At 37.1% G+C, this 20,360-nt stretch overlaps 1 protein-coding gene across 25 annotated transcripts in view; it reads right to left on the bottom strand.

Annotated features, from left to right (window-relative positions):
• MBNL1 (muscleblind like splicing regulator 1) overlaps positions 1–20,360 on the bottom strand; it is a 220,388-nt gene that overhangs the window by 161,412 nt on the left and 38,616 nt on the right. The window lies entirely within an intron of this gene.

Here is a 20,360-nt window from a genome sequence, read left to right as displayed (position 1 = left end):
AACTTTACAGCACAAAAATACACAAATACATGCAGGAACACACCCCTATAAACACATACGAACACACACAAACTTGAAAACACACACACACCCATTATTGCCTCCATAAGTTACTAGGAATAGGGTCATCAGGCTTCCTCAATGCCTAGGAATCCTCCCCGTGGCCTGGACCGCCCCCTCTGACACCAGCTTTTCTAAAATTTCCTCACTATCAAGTCCCTCCTCCTTTGTGTTCCTCTCACTATCAATAATGGATACGATCTTACATGTCACAAATATTTCACAATAAAAATAGCAGCTCTCAGGCATGAACTCTCTCTTACTTTCCTACCATCCATCTTTAAAACTATCTTTTTGTATCTTTCTTCTCAGTCTCCCAGTTTTCTCTTCTACTGCCCAAGGTTAAGCTGCTACCTTGACTGGCTCCTTCTTAAGTCCTCTTCCTCTCTAAATTCCTGCTATATATATTCCTGCTTTTCCTCTTAGCTCTTAAAGTGCTAACGGAGCTCTAAAATGGAAGGGGTGACATGGCAGGAGGAAGGGGACCTTGCCTAGTTATACATCACCTCTCTCTAATGTTCCTAATTCATCATTCCCAAACAAAAGTCTGAAGAGTCACCTACCCGAGCTCTCTTTTTGCTTCCTCCTCCTCCATTCACTTTTAAAAATGTATCGGTGTAACCTGCACAACTATTACCCTACTGCTCAGCGACAGTCATCAATGCTCCCATCAAAGCCAAATCTAAAGACTGCACTGCTGCTGCCGCTGCTAAGTCGCTTCAGTTGTGTCCGACTCTGTGCGATCCCATAGACAGCAGCCCACTAGGCTCCTCTGTCCCTGGGACTCTCCAGGCAAGAACACTGGAGTCCTTATCATTACTTGACTTCTTAACAGCATGCTGCACAACTCCCTCTTTCTCCCTTCCCCTTGTCTTAAACTGACACATTTTATCTTTTTTGGTCTCTCCCCACCCTGCACCTTCACCTTCCCAGGGAGAGAGGGGCTGTGGGTTCTTAGCATACACCATCCAGGTGGGAGCCCCTGAAACTTGTTACATGCTAAACCTTTGGATAGACACATACTTCCTCATCCCTTCTTGTTTAAACTGCTATTCAAACATCTCCTTCTCTAAAAAAGCTATGCTAACTCTGCTAAACATTCTACCCCTTTACAATATTCTCAGTACTTTGTATCTCTTGGAACTTTTGTCCCCCAGGTTATAAATTCCACAACAACAAGGTGTTTATCGCCACTTTTTTTTTTTTTTAACCCAGTCCCTGGAACAGGATTTTTTTTAAATGTTTAAGAAAAGAATAATTTTATTCAACCTATTAGAAATAAACATGTTTATGAGGACATGTGTCCAACCCTGAGGAAAGTTTCATCATGATCTATGAGATCTAAACAATGAGGAAAGGCAATGGCATGGCACACACAGGAATAACTTGTATTTATGTATTGTATTTAGGTCTAAATACAACGACAAAATCCATTTCTAGCGTTGTTTTTCCCTTCTACCATGTTACAGACTTAGTCGTACTCAAGTAACAAAATACACCTTAATTACTAAAATGCTTACAAATGGGTGTTCTGATTATATTTTCTGTAGCAGAGCAGTTCTTTTAAGTCAAAAAGTATTACTGAAAAAATATAGCTATGTATTTTTAAGCTGAAAATACTATTATAAAATGTATTAGTCGAGGTGATAATCAAAATATTTATAATTAGCCAGACATGGACAAGTGAGCGATCAGATTGTACACTGACCTTTATGAAATACTCCAGCTACACCTGATAATATGTGTTTCAGCCTTTGACACAGGGAACTGGGGGTAAGGAACTCATATCTTATCTGAAAAAAATGTATTTGAGTAAACTGCTGATATCAGAATGCTATCTTATAATCTTTTTCTTTATTCAAATAATTTCAGGGAAGACCAGAAATCTTCATAATTTTAATAAATTAAGATTTTATAGGATTTGGACCAATACTTCAGTGGTAATGGGTTTTTTGTTCTATATAGAGATAACATGTAAATGTGTATGGGTATTGTGCAGATTGTAGGAATTCTTGCAAATGTATCACCCTAAAAATATGTATTGTTTGCAAATAATTATTGAAAGACTCACTGCTACTGTAAAGGTATTAGCTAACAGGTAAACTTCTCCTGAGGTAAAATTTTGACTGATATTTCAATATATAATAAACTTCCCTGAACAAAAACAAAGAAATGGAGAATTTAACTGTTTTCAGTGAGAATCGAAATTTAACAACCTATATAGGTTTTTAAAGTAAGAGCCTTCTTTAACCTATTGATCAAATTCAAAACAGTAAACTATAGAGTTCCTTAAATCATGTGACATGTTCTATTGATACAAACAAGCATAGTCCTCCCAAAAACCAAGATCAGTTTCTCCTTAAGTGATATCAGAATTCACATGTATTTTCTACTTTAAGGTAAATAGAAAGGAAAGAATAAAATATAAAGACAGAAGAAAAGAAACCAAAAATAGGATAAAATATAAAAAGAAAAAGCCTGAGGAAGTACAGATAATTACTCTTACAGCAATTGATATATATTAGCACTAAACTAACAGTGGATTTGCTCCCTGGAAGCAAAGTTATGAGCAATCTAGACAGCATGTTAAAAAGCAGGGACATTACCTTGCCAACAAACGTCCGTCTAGTCAAAGCTATGGTTTTTCCAGTAGTCATGTATGGATGTGAGAGTTGGACATAAAGAAAGCTGAACGCCAAAGAATTGATGGTTTTGAACTGTGGTTCAAAACGAAGATTCCTGAGAGTCCCCTGGACTGCAAGCAGATCCAACCAGTCCATCCTAAAGCAAATCAGTCCTGAATATTCATTGGAAGGACTGATGCTGAAGCTGAAACTCCAATACTTTGGCCACCTGATGCAAAGAACTGACACACTGGAAAAGACCCTGATGCTGGGAAAGACTGAAGACAGGAGAAGGGGGCGTCAGAGGATGCAATGGTTGGATGGCATCACCGACTTGATGGACATGAGTTTGAGTAAGCTCTGGGAGTTGGTGACGGACAGGGAAGCCTGGTGTGCTTCAGTCCATGGGGAGGCAAAGTGTCAGACATGACTGAGTAACTGAACTGAACTGAACAGTGGATTATTACATGTGCATGCCCAATGGTGTCTGACTCTTTGTGTCCCCATGGACTATAGCCCACCAGGCTCCTCTGTCCATGGGATTTTCCAGGCAAGAATACTAGAATGGGTTGCCGTTCCCTACTACCGGAGATCTTCCCAATTCAGGAATCGAACTCAAGCCTCCTGAAACTCCTGCACTGACAAGCAGATTCTTACCTCAGTGCTACCTGGGAAGCCCTTAACAGTGAATGCATTCATATAAATATCTATTTAAGGGCTGCATACATTGTGCAATACAGGATAAACAGACAGTAGGAGTAAGACTAAAATTCTGTTTTGGAGAACTGGTTGGCCTCTATGAGCAAGGTTAAACTTCCTAGTCACAAATGTTCACTAATCATTTCAATTCTTCTGGACCAATTATAGGCAGATTGGTTCTACATGCCAGAGTAGTTAGCTGGGAATTCGGGGGACTTTTTTCATAAGTTTTGATTATGAAATGTTACATATTGAGGAAGTTAACTTAGTAATTATTTGAGGTTTCTTTTTTTTTTAACCTTACTAAGAAAGTTTCAAGCTAACTGGAAGAGATGGACAACTTTGCTGAGTGTGCTTGGAGCTGCCAAGAAGAGGAGCCTTGTCCACCTTGTCCAAAACCGTAACTTCTCTCCCTGGCTCACTGGTGTCGACAAGTCTGTAACTAGCAATGCATCACTTCAGTAAACTAAGTCAGCTCACAGCACAATTTTGCCCATGGCTCTTCCCAAATATTAACAGAGATTTTGGTAAACAAATAACTAAGCATTTCTGGAGGCTATATAGCTATTTCTCTACCCACAAGGGACTAAACAGAGTAACACAGTCGTTTATTACATGGGAAAAAACTGTGTTCTGAATGGGTTAATGCAATCTTCACCAATATTCAACTCCATATAACAAAAAGCTAAGATCAGTGTTTCTCAGTGAGGGGGAAGGGAAGCACCCTAGTGGCAGCACCCATGGTGATTTTCAGTGATGCAGAAACAACATAATTTTAACAGATGCATCAGAATGCTAAAACAAGCTTGCCAAAGCGTGTGGATATGTAACTTAGGAAGAGGGCAAAGTATAACAAAAAGAATTTAAGGAATAATAGTAAATATACTGGTAAAAATCATAAAGAATATGTGCAAATAACTGAAGTTTTAGATAAATTGCTGAGAAAAAAGATAACTTTCAACCACAAATCCTCTGGAATGGCACAGCAATAGGCAACGTGGCCTACTGGTCTGATGCTCTGCATTGTTTTGGGTGACAGGTTGCTTGCAAGGAAAGGAAGATTATGTTTACCAACTCAAACAAGTAATCTAAGATCTATCAAAGCATTCCTTTAAGATGGTGATAAGGTTTGCTTCCCTAATCATCCAGTGGTCTCTTACTGGAAGGATACTGAAGGAAGTTAGTTAAGTGATGCATTATTGCTAAAGATTCGAATTCCAAAAGCAAGCAAATAAACTTTCAAGTTAGAAAATGACTACTGTCCCTTTAAGGATTTATATTTAAGACAAAAACGAAACAGGAAGCCTCTATGCAGACAGTGATTAAAAAGTGAATTTTGAAATGATTCCTATAAAAGCCAAAATTATAAAACATAAAAAGGTATTAGGAGATATCAAGACGTCTTGCTCCATTTTGTAGCCTGAGCTACCAGTTTTGTACCTAAATGTGCCCTCTCCAGCCCCTACAGTAAAGTTTATCTTCCTAGAAGCTTTTTCAGCCCACTGTCAAAAGTATGCAAACCTCTCTTCCTCTTAACACCAGCGCAGACTTGCCAGCCCCCTATCCTGCTTTATTCTTCTTCACAACACTTGTTAGTATTTGGCATACTACAATGTACCTATTTCACTATCTGCTTATCACCTGTTTTTTCCATTAAAATGTAAGCTCTGTGACAGCAGGCAGGTTCCAGCTAGTTTCTTCACCAAGCAGCCACCACCAACACAGCACAAGGTCCAAGACTAAGCCAAGGATCAGCATTTGTGGCATGATAATATTTTTCTTAGTACATCTGAACACTAGTTTAAAATATTTGCTACAAGTTATAATGCCTAAACAACAGATACACAGTTTAAATCACTGATATGTCACCTTTATAACTGAATGAAATCAGCATCAAAGACCACTTATTGGAAAGAAAGCATAAGGAAAGGAAGTTAATTAACATAAAAGCATTTTTATACTTCCTTAATTGAGAAGTTGATGGAAGTCTTTTTAATCCACGAAATAATTTGAAATAGATACACATGGTTTTGCAAATTTTTAACATGTAAATAATTATCGATGCATTTCTGACAGAATCAGTCCTCAGTTCTGGCTAAAGAAGGAAAATTTGCCTTTTTTTTTTTTTTTTTTTTGAGGATTCCAAACAGGCAGTCTTTTAACATTTCCCTCTATTCCATAAGAAAGTATAACAACACTATGAATGCTACGTTATCATTCTTTTAGGTAAAATAATAATCCTATTTAGTGTTTTATTTACTCTATATATTACAAAAAGATGAAGTTATCTTGTTACACTTAGGTAGTCATTTCTGATCCGTCCATGTCATTTAATATTTCAAAATAATAACTAGGAAGTCAGAACACAACACTACAGTAAAATTAACAGTGTTGATATATGTGCAATGTGCTAAAAGACAGAAAAATCTAACTATTCTGGCAGTTTTCAGGAAGAATGGTTCATTAACCCAACTGAAATCTACCAATGTGAAATAAGCAAGACAAAACTCTGAACATTAAATGCAATGTGATACATTGTGATATTGTTATTTCCAGAGCAAAACTATGATTATGGACTTTGATTTTAAAATTTACTTTTATGAGTTATATTTTATTTGCCATAGTAACTAGGGGTCAAAATCTTAATTTTCCATCTCTATACCTTCTGAACAATATCACTGAGCTTCTTATTGAGGCTGGTGATACCTTCATCTAAAACATGTTTCAATATGATATTTATTGCTTGAGGAATGGTAGCAAAGTCACCCGTGCTTCCCTAATAACATTATCATATAACTTAAAAATAAGGATGAAGTTGATTCAGTTCAGTTCAGTCGCTCAGTCATGTCCGACTCTTTGCGACCCCATGAGTCACAGCACGCCAGACCTCCCTGTCCATCACCAGCTCCTGGAGTTCACTCAGACTCACGTCCATCGAGTCAGTGATGCCATCCAGCCATCTCATCCTTGGTCGTCCCCTTCTCCTCCTGCCGCCAGTCCCTCCCAGCATCAGAGTCTTTTCCAATGAGTCAACTCTTCGCATGAGGTGGCCAAAGTACTGGAGTTTCAGCTTTAGCATCATTCCTTCCAAAGAACACCCAGGACTAACAGGGATCAAGACCATCCCTTGAAAAGAAATGCAAAAAAGCAAAATGGCTGTCTGGGGAGGCCTTACAAATAGCTGTGAAAAGAAGAGAATCAAAAAGCAAAGGAGAAAAGGAAAGACATAAGCATCTGAATTCACAGTTCCACAGAATAGCAAAGAGAGATAAGAAAGCCTTCCTCAGCAATCAATGCAAAGAAATAGAGGAAAACAACAGAATGGAAAAGACTAGAGATCTCATCAAGAAAATTAGAGATACCAAGGGAACATTTCATGCAAAGATGGGCTCGATAAAGCACAGAAATGGTATGGACCTAACAGAAGCAGAAGATATTAAGAAGAGGTGGCAAGAAAACACAGAAGAACTGTACAAAAAAGATCTTCACGACCAAGATAATCACGATGGTGGGATCACTCACCTAGAGCCAGACATCCCGGAATGTGAAATCAAGTGGGCCTTAGAAAGCATCACTACGAACAAAGCTAGTGGAGGTGATTAACGAGAGACTTAAGGAAATATTCCCATAGAACCCTGTACGTCAGTGAAAATCAGGTGCATGTGAACCTCTTTGCCTCAATGTTCAACTTTCCTTACAAGGCAGAAATCATTCTCACAGCCAGTAGTCATTAAAAGATTTTCCATAATTAACCTATGCCCATTTTCCATTTGAGTAGGTCCAATCTAGCTAAATTATAAAATCAATATGTGAAGAAATGACAAAAACAATTTAAAAAAAATCTGGCCAAAATATAAAGCATATCTCTATTAGAATCAAATAATCATAGCTATCACACTTCCCAACCCAGGGATGGAACCTATATCTCCTGTGTCTCCTGCACTGGCAAGTGAATTCTTTACCACTGAGCCACCTGGGAAGCCCACTATCAACTCTATCTGAGCACACTAACTTGATCTTAACAGATGATTTAGAATGTAACCTCGTAAGCTCAACCTGGGAGATCTTACCGGCTTATTTCTATTGAAGACTGCCCAAAATCTGTTGCTTAATTATTAATCATTAGAAAAATATGTAAAATCTATGTGTATTAAAGAGGGTGGCGCTAGTGGTAAAGATCCTGCCTGCCAGTGTAGGAGACCCAAGAGACAGTGGGTTCAATCCCTGGGTGGGGAAGACCCCCAAAGGAGAAAATGGCAACCCACTCCAGTACTCTTGCCTGGGAAATCCCATGGAGAGAGGAGCCTGGCAGGCTACAGTCCATGGGGCTGCAAAGAGTCGGACACAACCGAGCACGTATTTCTTCAACTTCAAAAAGATCTAAAAATAATTATTCTTCAGAATATAATGAATGATATCAAACATGAATATGAGATGCATCCTAATTAAATGAATTAATGGACATTATTTGAATGCATCCTAATTAAGTGAATTAATGGGCTTCTGATGACAAAACACAATACATACACATCCCCTTTTTTCCATTTAATCAGTAAAAATCCCCATCACATCAAAAATGCATCTTTTATTGCAAACTTTACAAATACTCAAGCCACAAAGGTACCACATAGTTTAACGTTATAATCCTAGGGGTATTTCTACTGATTTATATATTTGACCTTAAAGATTACCTTTTGAACAAATAATCTCAAACATACATTTAATAATATACCAATGTCAACTGAATTTATTCCTAAAAACAATAAAATATTAGAATTTCAGTTTAATCTGAGCTTTCCTAAAAAAAAAAGAAAAAATCACAAATTCACATACACTCACATGCATATAAGAATCAGGCTTTCCCTGACTAACAGTGAATCAAGACCCAGTTGTTTTTCCCTGGTTTATAAAAGAGGAAGATACGTTTCAAAACAGACATGCATTAATAACTCATATTTTCACTTCAATGTAGCTGTATCTTCTAGGGAACGTTCCACATAACACATATACTAAGCTAGGTCTCAGATGCTGAACAACAACAAACTATGCTAGTATTACTGCAACTGCTATACAGTATAGCCAGAGCTTCAGAATTTATTTTGCAGAAGCCTAAGGCTTAAACAAGCAGCTCCACAGTGGTAACAGGGAGGTATATTTTGTTGGTGCCTACCTCAACATTTATTAATTATAAGGCTTCACTTATAAAAAAGAAAACACTGAAAGATTCTGCAAGTCTTAGAAATATAAGACTAACCAGATAAAAAGATAAAATTTGTCTCCCTGATAACTAAATTTATATTTGTACATAAATCATTTACCACACTTTTGTGCCACAACTCTAATTCCTTAAATTTCTAACATACTTAAGAAGTGAAATCTCATTACTTGCGCAATGCAGATCTAGAAGCATGAGTCATTCATTCAGAGGAACTTTGCAGACACACACCAAAATGCATGTCCCATGAAGTTCACAGTCAGAAAGAGATGTAAAATAAAATAAGGCAAAAAATTAGACAGTGAAAATAAAGAATTCTCAAACTAGAAATGTAAAGGCTCAGAAGCAAATTACAAGTTAAATAAACAGTTTATCTAAATTTTGAATGTTCCTCCCTCCACACCTAGACTATAATCTACATTATTTCAAAGTAAAAAATTAACAATTTATGCTGTTAACTATGGTTCTGCCTTCTTTTGTGATCTAGAAGTATGGGTATAAGTACTCAATTGCTCAGCTGTATCCAACTCTTTGCAATCCCATGGACTGCAGCCCACCAGGCTCTTCCAAAGCATGGGATTATCCCAAAAACAATACTGGAGTGGGGTGCCATTTCCTCCTCCAATGGGTATAAATGATAACGCTATTACCCAGAAGAGCTAGTAACATATAAGCTCAAATGACAGACAGAAATCTCTAGCGAGTAATTTATATGAATCACATACATTGTCTGCATGCTAAGTTCCTTCAGTCATGTCTGACTCTCTGTGACCCTATGGACTATTGCCTGCCAGGCTCCCCTGTCGGACAGGATTCTTCAGGCAAAAATACTGGAGTGAGTTGCCATGCCCTCCTCCAGGTAATCTTTCCAACCCAGGGATCAAACTCCTGTCTCTTACATCTCCTGCACTGGCCAACTGCATTCTTTACGACTAGCACCACCTGGGAAACTCTCACATACATTAACTCCATGTATTTTCTTTTTGTTTTTGGTTTTAGACATTGCCAAATGAATGGATTTTCACTGTTAATAAATTTAAATCATATAGAAGGGGTTATTGAGAATTTCTCATCTTTCTACTGCCAAATCAAACCCCCTCCAACCCCAAGCCACTATTATTAGTAACCACTATTATTAGTATGGTGTGTTCAGTCCTTTTTCTATGTATTATCACACACAAACACACATCTACACATACAACACACATACACAGTTTCAATACTTTTTAAAAAAATTTTTTTACAGTAATGATGAAAACATACTAAGCATATTATCCTTCGGCTTGCTTTCTACAAAATATGTTAATGACCTTTCCTTATCAATAGAGATAGATTCACATAAATATTTTTTAACAATTATGTATTACTTTACTATATATCCATTTCTATACTAGTGGTCACCTAAATAAATGCCAATTTTTCATTATTTTAAGTAATACTGCAATTATATATACAAAACTATGCATTCGATTGGTATTAATAATACAAATACTTTGGACATAAAGTATATGCAAATATTAATTTTGAACTAAACATCAAACTTAGTCTAAGAAAACATTTATCACTACATACTTCTACCAGCAATTAATAACATGTTTTTCTACATTTATTAAATGTGTAAGGCCCTAAAAAAGATATTATCCTTCAAACCATATTGTAAATTTTTATTGTAAGAAAGGAGTAACAGTTATATGTCTTTTTCCTATATAGAACTTGAAGCCTTATCTTTGTGTTTTGCTAAATATTTTCAGTTGTTAGCACTTACATGGCAGTTAATCGATGGAAACATTTGTAAAATCAGTTGTTCAACTCCTGTTATTTCAAAATAAACCATCTCATTGCTAAGACAATTACTATATTTATATTTTACAATTATTTGCCAAAGAACAGGGGCCAGAGGTTTCAATAAATGTTTTGAGTTGACAGAGTATCAAAACAAATATACAGCTTACCATTCTTTGCTTCTTAATAAAAACAAAACATGTAGTTAACACTCTGTGGGACATGTTATATTAGGAAAATCTCTGACAGCACAATGTCATGATTAAGGGAATGCTTTTTTTGCATGTTATTTCTACAAATGTCAGAAAATATCCTGCTTCCCCCCCTTCTTTTTTAGACACTAATTGACTAAAGGAAATCGTTTCTGACAAGTGCTATAAATAATGCAAGGCGTTATCAAACTAGCTAAGGCACAATAGAACTCTGGTGAACTCATGTAGGCCCAGACACATTTCCCTGTGTGGTCATTTCTCCTGAGGCCAGAGGGCCTCTTGCCCTGGACTGGAGTGTTCTGAAGTGGAAGGCATTATTTCCAGTCTAAAAAACTGAGGTAGGTATATAGTCTTGTATGATTTTGCGAAGGGGCATGTGTCCCATTAGAAAACAAAACACTCTCCCCTCCTTTTACCCTCCTCAAACTCTTTCTCAGTTATTAAATAACAGTTCACAGAATAAAGAGAAAACTGAAACTGGATTTTCAAAACACTTAAGATGGTGGGTTGGCAAAATGTGGGCATTTCTAATGTTTTTATTCTCTTTTTAACAATGTGCTTTTACCATGTTGTCAGAGTATAAATACAGTCACATCTTCTCAGGAGATAAGAGCAAGATTCTATTCCTAGGATTTTGTACTTTCCAGAAGAGTATATGTACTGAACGCACTTTGAACAAACTAATATGGCAACGTGAGGTTTGGTTCCTCTGCCAAACAGAAAAAAAAAAAAAAAGAAAATCCCTTAAGTATTTTAATCACCCATAAGGTTCTGTGCATTCTAGAAAAGCTGTAACACATGAGGAGATCTGAAAAGCTGACTACATCCTTCTAATGAGACAGTGATTAAAGCTGTATGTGCTTCTACCAGCATCATATCCACTTAAAAACCAATGACCGGCTTTCCATGGCAAATCACACTGCGTCAGTAACTGGCTAATAAACTCCAGTAACTGCCAACAGTTTATTAACAGCAACACTTTCTGTTCTGTCTGGGAAATTAAAGATTCAGTTAGAACCTCAAACTCTCTGTATTGGTCACCCAGGGGTGACTTAAAAACACATATTCCTGGAACCTACCTTAGACCTACTAAGGGTAAAGAAGACCAGTAATCTACATTTTAAGCAAACTCCCCAGGCTACCCTTAATCTCATTAAATTCTGGCAATCATAATCAACTAAAGTTAAAAGACTACTTCCACCAGAAATTGTTTAATGCATTTCTACCCAGTAATTTCCCAGAATATCTGCCCTGAAATGATGGCTTATTTGAGATTTGCTGACATGCTTTTTGATTATATTCTACTAACTACTTTAGAAAATCAACATGCCTGCAAAATGTTATGCAAAGTTCTGTTATATTCATTTTTTTCAGTGTCACAACTGAAGGTTTATTTTTAAATATTTCATTATTTTCAGATCATTGGCAACTAGAAACTTGTATGCAAGGGTGATTTTATATCAGAGTAAATAAAAGACTTTTATACACAAGTCACAAATGTCTGTCCTTCTCTCAACAGAATGACCTTTGAGGTTACACCACCAAATGGACCAATTTTGTATCATTTCCTTTTAGATTCTGCTTATAAGGGACTGTTACATTCATCTTTTAAAATATTATTTTAAATCAGGCACCATACATGCTCCTCCACATCATCTAAGATACTACTCATATCATCCTACTATGTTGCAAACCTCTTATGCTTCAGTTCTGCTCAAGAGTTCACACTATATAAAAGCTACTTAATCTGTAAAAAAAATAGAAAGTCCCCCAGTATATCTGAAAGAGTATATTGAATAAATTCAAAAAAATAATCACTTGGTAATCTTAAAACTTCCCATAGCTTTCTATCATTAAAATGTCAAATATGTATATACATAAATATGTATATACATAAACAAATATATACATATATACACAAATATATAAAATAAATAGAGACAGTGATATTTAGGCTCTACAGGGTAAAATTATTTTGCAAAAAGAAAAAACAATTAAGCACTTAATTACTACAATCTGATAAAATTATTAATAGTATAGATAAATAAGAAATAAAATGTATGTATGGGAGTGTAGATATGCATGTATGTTTGTGTGTGTGTGTGTGTGTGTATCCAAAGAAAAAAGAGAAACCTTATGTAGGAATTAGTCAAATCATGCTCTTCATATATAACTAATACCTGGCTCTTTATTTACATTCAAGTAAAACCTCTGTATTACAGTTAACAGAGGGGAAAAAGACTTAAATAAGACTTTAAGCTTCCTTCAACAAAACTACAAACTATGTTTCTTCATTAATAACTCCTGGAGAGATTAATTTCTTGAGAAGTTGGCCTGTGCTACATTTCTTCTTGATTTAATATAATATCTGCAAGATGTTCATCTTGTTCTTTAATAAAAAGTTTTGACTAGAGGAGCCACTTAGAAAAATTTACTTTTCCCCCAGAACTCATACATTCTATTATTACTCAACAATAGCAGATAATATTTGATTCACTAGTATACAATTTACTTTCATCTACATTTTGCCATTTGTTCTTCATGACTCTAAAGGATGGTTATATTATCTTGTTTATTTGTGAACAAATAAATTAAGGCTGGCATGGTTAAGTGATTGACTCACCCAAGCCTCCTAAGCTAACTGAACAGAACAATCAGGATCCAAAATCAGGTCTTCTGATTTAAAACTTAAAATTTCAATCACAACACATGCTGGCAACGTAATACCTATCTTCGTAGAAATGACAACAACCTTAAATACAATAAAAGCCAAAAAAAAAAAAAAAACCCACCAGAGAGATTGGGTGTAGACTTGGGGATGGTACAGTGGCCATGACTATATCCTTAGTGATTTGCTCTGAGAGGTAAGTGAAGGAGCAAGCCCTGTGTGTAGTCTGAAGGAGATAAGATGGCCCCCTTCACAGAGCTGAGAGAAAAATGCTCTTTTCCTTGTATGTCCATGGGGTATACACTGGACACTAATATGACTTAGAAATGTGAGAATTACATACTACCTCTTATCAGTTTCTTCTTAGGACTGCTAGTTAGTATTAATCTAGTAATTAACACATTGTTGTTTAGTTGCTAAGTCATGTCCAACTCTTTTGCAATCCCCTGGCGATCCAACCAGTCCATTCTGAAGGAAATCAGCCCTGGGTGTTCTTTGGAAGGAATGATGCTGAAGCTGAAACTCCAGTACTTTGGCCACCTCATGCGAAGAGTTGACTCATTGGAAAAGACTCTGATGCTGGGAGGCATTGGGGGCAGGAGGAAAAGGGGACAACAGAGGATGAGATGGCTGGATGGCATCACTGACTCGATGGACATGAGTCTGAGTGAACTCTGGGAGTTGGTGATGGACAGGGATGCCTGGCGTGCTGCGATTCATGGGGTTTCGAAGAGTCGGACACGACTGAGCAACTGAACTGAACTGAACTGGACTATAGCCTGCCAGACTCCTCCGTCCATGGGAATTCTCCAGGCAAGAATACTGGAGTGGACTGCCATGCTCTCCTCCCAGGATCTTCCCAACCCAGGAATCGAACCGGGGCTCCCACATTACAAGCAGATTCTTAACTGTCTGAGCTACCTGGGAAGCCCAAGGATACTGAAGTTCTCCAGGGGAACTTCCTGACCCAGGAACTGAACCAAAGTTCAGTTGGAGGTGGATTCCATTGCAGGTGGATTCTTTACCTCTGAGCCACCAGGGAAGCCCAATTAATACATTACAGGGTTCTAAATACTCAGTAAATGATTGAAAAATGAGTTATTAAGGAAAAGGATCTTTGGGCATGATTTTATTTTCATCTGTCTGCTTTCTGGGCAAGAAGAGCATACCTTTCCTTCAGAGCTTTCCAGGACTTAAAATCTATTGACAGAAATCTTCTGCATAAGGAAAAAGGAAGACTGCTCTGAAAGCAACACAACTGAATATATGCAAAGCAAGTATGCTTACAGGAAGACTGATCTGTATCAGCCACTAAAACAGTGTTTGAAAAGCAGTGAAGGAGATGGAATAACTATCTGAAACACCTCTAAGCAATGAAGAAGCAGAGAGATTTTTGACAGCTGTTAAAACGGTAGAAAAGTATACTAGGGAGAAAGCACTGAAGGTCTGAAATGGCATAAGTGATACTTCTCTTTACATCTAACAAAGCTGTTCTCTAGTAATTAGTTACCTTACGGCACACACACAAAAAAGGTAAATATTAAGTTGTTTTCTAATAAGAAAACCCCAAATCAAAACAACTTTTAAAATACCAATCTCAGCTCCACTGCCTCAAAATTATTTCCTTTGACAAACACTGCAGGTGTCTACTCCTCTAATAGTGCTCTTTTTTAGTTCTCTTTCTTTCTTCTCTACTATCCTAGGAAAAAAAATGTTTTCTTTAAAGAAATCCAAATATATCCAACATACACAATAACCTTACTAAATAAATAAATATATTAAGGATAAACAATACATAGGTGAAACTATATACACACTGATTATATTAAACAGTTTATGGATGATCCCATATATGTAGCCTAGATCTAGGGGGACTACATGGATCCAACTTTCAAGAGTTTATTGCTTTATTGGGGACATAAAATTAATACACAAATAGCTGCACATAAGAAAAAAAGTGCTGAGAGATAACAATAAGGCTTGGTGATTAAAAGAGAGTCAGGGGTGGTTTCTTGATGGATAAGACATCTAACATGGGCCTGGAAGGATGGGTTTCATTTGGTTGGATACAAAAAGGAATGGCACTCCAGGCTGCAGGAATACAAGGAACAAGGCTGGGACAGGAGAAAGCACAGAATATGAACGCTGGAGGAACTGGTCGGTGTGGAGCACCATGTGCAATGGGGCTGGCAGGAGATAATGTTGGAATCTGGGGCTGGAACCAAACCAGTAAGGGCCTTGAAGGCCAGAATGAAGAATTCAGCCTTCATTTCTTAATTATTTGGAATCCATCCATTCCAAGATTTCACTCAAGGGCAGAGTCAGAATATTTAACTAAATACCCTAAGGGCTAAGAATAAGACTGTACATGGGATATAAAGAGATCTTAACAAATAAACTTGGGATTTTTCTACTTCCTAAAGCTTTTGCTTTAGTCTCCAGAAAGCCAAGAGATAAATTCAGTTCTCAATTTCATCTCAAGTACTTGTTTCATTTCTTTTCCTTCTGATTTGTCTTTTTCATAGTCCTATCTGATGTGTGCTTATCATAGTAAGGCAACTAACATCCTTTTTTTTTTTTTTTGATGGAGTACACATTACACATAAATAAAATTATTTTAACAAATGCCCTGTATCAGGTAAAGTTGTAGATGCAACACTTAAAAAGTTTTACAGAAGAGAAATCAGAACCCTCCCATCAAGTAAAACTTGTTCCTCTGTAAATATTTCAATGATAAATGGCACAGCAAATTAGAATACCCAGTTTGTGCAGTTGACAACTATTCTAAAATCTACAGCTGTTGAGTTCAGCAACCTATCTTCCTGCCTGGCTGTCCAGTTTGACCTTCCCTGTGAATCAGTGTTTCTACTATGATGCCAAAATGACCTTCTGAAAGTTACAAGGCTTCCAAGGCTGCAGATATTTTCAGCTGTATCAGCCCTGGCTGTCACAACATTCTGCATGATATTAAGTGGCAAAACTGGAGCCTCCTGTACTAGCCTGACCTTTTAAACTCTACAATATTATGCTGCCACTCAAAATTGAGTTTTCCTGGACTTCTTACTTTGTGATGCTACTTCTCTTGCTTACTTGGAAAGCAGTCATTCTAAGCATAAAATGGCACCTCCCTTACATGAAAATAGAACACTTCACTTATTCACAGTAAACCTAACACTGATAGAGGCTTTAAAATAAATATTTACTGCCATCTACAAATAATACTTTTAATTACAGAAAAGATTATTTAAATTCCATAAACAAGATTATTTAAATTCTGTGGCAACAAGAAATATAATAATACATCATTATTTCTGCAATGGCCAATTTGAAATTTGAGAGATGTCTAAATTTTATAATTGCACTTTTATAACTGCATCTGTTTATGTTAACCATTATGTATTCAATGCCTAGTGCAGTGCCTAAAACATAAAAGAATCCAAATTAATATTTAAGTGCATGTTGCAGAATCTGAATGTTTAATTATACTTCATTTATCACAGAACTATTGAACTGAAATATAGGTGCTAATTTTCTTGCCAAAAAATTAGTATATTAGCATAGAATATTTATCTTTAAAAATATGCCCGAGAATTCCTGGTACATGAAGGGAAAATATTTTTAAAATCCATTAATGCCAGGTCATTTACCAACAGAAAATTGTTACTGTGCAAACAGGATAAAGTCTAACACCAGTAGGGGAAAAAAGCAATAGAAATCAATTCACTAAGACAGAGGGACTAAGATTCTTAATAACAATATCTATCAATTATTTGATCTCAAGCCTTAATAACTATTAGTAATAATAAATTTAGATTTACACATGTGTATTAGAGTATCTTTTCTTTTGTCTTTCGCATACTGTATTTTCACAAATCCTACTTATAATCAGTGCAAAGAACCACACAACGATGTTGTGTGGTTGCTATTGTTCAGTTGCTAAGTCACACCTGATTCTTTGCGACCCCATGGACTGCAGCATGCCAGGCTTCCCTGTCCTCCACTATCACCTAGAGTTTGCTCAAGTTCATGTCCATTGAGCTGGTGATGCTATATAACTGTCTCATCCTCTGCCACTCTCTTCTTTTGCCTTTAATCAAATATACTTCAGAACAAACTTGGTGACCCTATTGGTGAATGCATCCCTTAGTTTCATGAATTTGTTTCATTTTCAGCTATAACCTATGGACTACTTACTTCATAGTCCTTTATGAAATATACATGTAAATAGGATATAGCATATATATCTGTACACATCACAAACTCACAGATATATTCTAATTACTCTGCTAGAGATCTTTACACTTTCACGCACTGGAGAAGGAAACAGCAACCCACTCCAGTGTTCTTGCCTAGAAAATCCCAGGGACAGGGGAGCCTGGTGGGCTCCCGTCTATGGGGTCGCACAGAGTCGGACACGACTGAAGCGACTTAGCAGCAGCAGCAGCAGCAGAGATGGGGGAAAGTGAGAAAAGTTCAACTGAAATCTCCAAGTGAATAACCATTCTCAGTGAAATGTTTATTTTAATGTTGGTAACAGATTTCTATTTTTAAATGATGGGAGAAATAAACTGAACTACCCTAATGCCTTCAATAATGTAGTTGACTAAATTAATCATAAGAGCATTTGTAACACTGTTCTACGGACTCAAGACACTTCTCAAACTGTGCCACTTCAAGCCATCCACAGGATCAATTGGCAGACTGCTATGTCATTCAGAAGTGACACCCGAAACTCACAGGTGGTAATGATTTTGAGTCTAAAAGTAGATTTTGCTGATCTTGGCAAGTGCTGGAGCAGAGGGTATTAGGTGTGAGTAGAACTAATACTGAGCGAGCCACCCTGGCAGATTAGGCCATTCGATACTGCCCTCCTTTCCAAGCCAGGGAAACGTCAGAGTCCACTCCCTGGTCTCTGCTGTTTTACGACCACAATGATTCAAAACCCGCCTTTCACATCCTGCCTCCTTCATGAAGTCTCTGCAGAACTAACCTGGACTGGGCCTCGAGTGTACACTGCTGTGAGTGCTTGTTGACTTAAGTCGTGCCATCTTGATGGAAACAGACAAACCAACAGCAGAACTGGGTTGAGAGCTCAGCACACACGGTACCTTACTACATGGCCCCTGAGCAAATTATGTGGCCTGAGCCTTGCTGAGCCTCCATTTTCTCACCTGTGAACCAGAGACAGCCAGCCATGCATAAATCTCACAGTGCTGTGTAACAACTTCGTATAGTCACATAAGTAAAATGAGTAAGTGCCTATGAAATAAGAAGCCATTTTTATAATTATTATAACTGCTAAAGGCCTGGTCTTTTGTAGTTCTTGCAATGGATGGAGCTTTTCCTCTGGGCCATAAACTTCAGAAAAGCAGAACCCGTATCTCTAATTTCTCTCGAAAATTTCAGCCAAAAATCTTATCATGAAGCTTTTTCGGCAGGGGGCTTTAAATAAATGTTTATGATTGCAAATGAAGAATGGCAAGCAACAGAATAAAAATCCTGGTTTCTAACCTAGAACACAGAATAAATCCTGGAAACAAGTAACAAACACTTCACAGCTGAATGGGGCCTTATAGAACGCATGCACAGTTGCACTTTCACCATTGAAGAGTTGGGAAGCTAGCCTACAAAATACAGCTTTATTTTCTGCACACAAAGAAAAGCCAAAGGGAAGAAAGTCTCATATATCTAAAACCTTCGGTCACTAAAGTTAAATTAGTTAACACCTAAAGCATATCTCTCTCTTAAGGAATTTTTTTTTCTGTTAACACAACAGTTTCAGTCTCTGAAACCTGAAGGTCAATACTGAGTGTCTTCATCTCCTAATCAGGAGTTAGTATGAAGAAGCTTCAAATGAATTATATGTCCCCATCTTTCTATAAAAATGCCAACATCTGAAATAAATTAATCTCTTCTGTCTGGTCATCTGTCTACCCTACATCTGGGTCATGCTTATTTATCAAATACTTAGACAGAAAGAAAAATAGCTTAAGTACTGAATCATGTAATTTTAACAAATTATGATTTGATTTTTTTGTCTTCTATTTAATATACAAAGTATGTAAAGAGTTAATGTGTCTACTGGATGGTTTTAGGCAAATTCCACACTCTGCCCACAAGCAGCCTATTCTTGGCTCCTCCATGCCCACTTTGTTTTGCCCGCACATTACTTGTGAATATTTCCATCACTACACTGAAACTACTCTGAGAAGAGGATATACCTTACTTACGTCTTTATCCTGATAGGTGGATAAAGCATGAGAGGTGGCACATGTACAACTACACTCAATAAATATTTTCTAATATAAGTGCTTTCCTTTGAGGCCAAAAGCAAGAGCATGAGTTCTTTCATGTTCCTTCTCTGAACAATACATAATTTTATTTGGTGTATGTTCAAAATAGCTCATGAAGAGAGGAATTTTTTAGTAAGAGACTAGCTCCAAGACAACAAGTCTTCAATTAATCGTTTATCTTTTTTTAATATCATAAGCTCTGTCACATAGGGACAGAGAGCACAGATTATTGTGTGAAGATGAGGCAACATGAAAGCATAAAATGCCCATCTTGTTGTTAGTCACTAAGTCGTGTCCGACTCTTTGGGACCCCATGGACTGCCGCACACCAGGCTTCCCTGTCCTTCACTATCTCCTGAAGTTTGCTCAAACTCATGTCTATTGAGTCGGTGATGCCATCCAACCATCTCATCCTGCCATCTCCTTCTTCTCCTGCCCTCAATCCTTCCCAGCATCAGGGTCTTTTCCAATGAGTCGGCTCTTCGCATCAGGTGGCCAAAGTATTAGAGTTTCAGCTTGATAAACAAATTTAGCATGTACTCTGGAGCTAGGCCTATCACTTCTTGGTGAAAATTTTATGGCATCATGTTACTGGTGTGAAAGTACATTATCTTCACAAAGCTTCCTCTGGGAGGATCCCAGATGGCCCAAATGCAATGTTATAATGGGTCACACTACTGCATACCTTTACCATATCTGCTAAAGACAGGAGGCCTGGTGTGTTTTGCTTTGCTTTGGTTTTTACAAACCTAAAAAGCAATGATTACAAACAATTGGGCAAACTCTATGCCATGTGTATTAATAATC

This window comes from Oryx dammah, unplaced genomic scaffold (genome assembly GCF_014754425.2).
Source record: "Oryx dammah isolate SB20612 unplaced genomic scaffold, SCBI_Odam_1.1 HiC_scaffold_2, whole genome shotgun sequence".
NCBI lineage: Eukaryota > Metazoa > Chordata > Mammalia > Artiodactyla > Bovidae > Oryx > Oryx dammah.
This window is presented reverse-complemented; position numbering and strand designations above follow the sequence as displayed.